Here is a 1,638-nt window from a genome sequence, read left to right as displayed (position 1 = left end):
ATATTATAAAGGCGATTCCATTTTAGCATTTGCCTTGAAAAAGTCAGTCCTTTGATCAAATACTTGAATCTGTTTTGACAGAAAAGCAACTCGTTTTTTCCTTTTACCAGATTTGATTAGTGATTTGATATAATCCCTGAAACACGTGACTTGACGAAGCGAACCCGCAAAGTCAACTCGTTTTATCATTTCAATAGACAATTTCAGTGAAATGATAAAGTCTTTACGCGACTTAATCTGTAGTATGTACAGTTGAGATTTCTTTCCCACACACACACACACACACACACACACACATCACAACACACACACACGCACACACACCACACACACACACACACACACACATACGCACGCGTAGGCACGAACATAAAATATGTAGTGGCAAATGACATTGGTTTAATTTAATTAATTGATTTAGTTTAATTTTCTCTATATACATGTTTTACCTATGTTTTGTCAAATAAAATTATATTATAAAAAAAAAAAGTTAAGTTCTAGTGTTAAAAATATCGCCAGCTTAAATTTGAACATTCCCGTCAATTAAAGCAACCTACATTATTACCACATACTCGTATACATTATTATTCGTTACCCCACCATTCCCTAACGACATAAACCGCGGCTTCCCGGGGCCTAAAAGGCCCCCCACGCCCCAGGGCTCTCTGCCTGGGGGCCTTCAGCCTCTCAGGTCTTCGCCCCCAATTTTTTCCAATCGATGCATTCGCATTCGGCTGTTTGAGACGAGTATTTATATGGATTGGCTTTGGGATAACCTATAAGACGTATTTTATACCTAAATACTTATGTTAAAGATTTTTATTTTTTTATTCGACTGGATGGCAAACGAGCAAGTGGGGCTACTGATGGTAAGAGATCACCACCGCCATAAACAGTTGCGTTGCCAACCTAGAGGCCTAAGATGGGATACCTTAAGTGCCAGTAATTTCACCGGCAAGCAAAAAAATTTTTCGGCGTTGGCAGTAATTTGTGCGTCGTAAAATAAGGAAAAATATGATTTGAACTCGCGCACTGACTGACATCTATATTATTATAAATATAAAATATAATTATATTATATGGTATATATTTTTTTTGGATTATTTTAAGCCTTTTATGGTGATGAATTATTTTTTCACAAACTCAATTCTATATAAGTATGTCTGCCGGAAAATTACTCTAAAAAAGTATCGATAGACAGACACACACACACAGACAATGAAGTGATAACATATTTAAGGGTACAGAATTCTGAGTCGTGGTTTCAAAATTTGCAAACCATTTCTCGAAGTTTCGAACATTTTCTGCTATCCAATTGAGCTGAAATTGGGACTTTATATATATAGAGGTCTCGACTTGAGTCTGTAAATTTTCTAAATAATGACAGCCATTTTGTAATACCCATCGATTGTAATTATAGTAATACGTATTATTATTGTTTCAGACAATCTTCAAAGACGACAACTTGCACAACTCAACTCCTGATTAAGTACTGATTATTAAATATAATTAAAACTGCATTGCATTTTGAAATTAAATTGTTTATTCAACGTATAATTCCGTATAATTTAAAATGCGTGCTATATAATTAATAAGTTTAAAATGTAATTTGTTTTAAACTTAAACGACGCACCTGTA

The 1,638-nt window shown here is 34.6% G+C and overlaps 1 protein-coding gene across 1 annotated transcript in view; it reads left to right on the top strand.

The window, feature by feature from the left end:
* The window catches only part of LOC141434473 (cadherin-99C-like), a 12,215-nt gene that overhangs the window by 256 nt on the left and 10,321 nt on the right, over window positions 1–1,638 (top strand). The window lies entirely within an intron of this gene.

The sequence above is a fragment of the Choristoneura fumiferana genome, chromosome 13, assembly GCF_025370935.1.
Source record: "Choristoneura fumiferana chromosome 13, NRCan_CFum_1, whole genome shotgun sequence".
Lineage (NCBI taxonomy): Eukaryota > Metazoa > Arthropoda > Insecta > Lepidoptera > Tortricidae > Choristoneura > Choristoneura fumiferana.
This window is presented reverse-complemented; position numbering and strand designations above follow the sequence as displayed.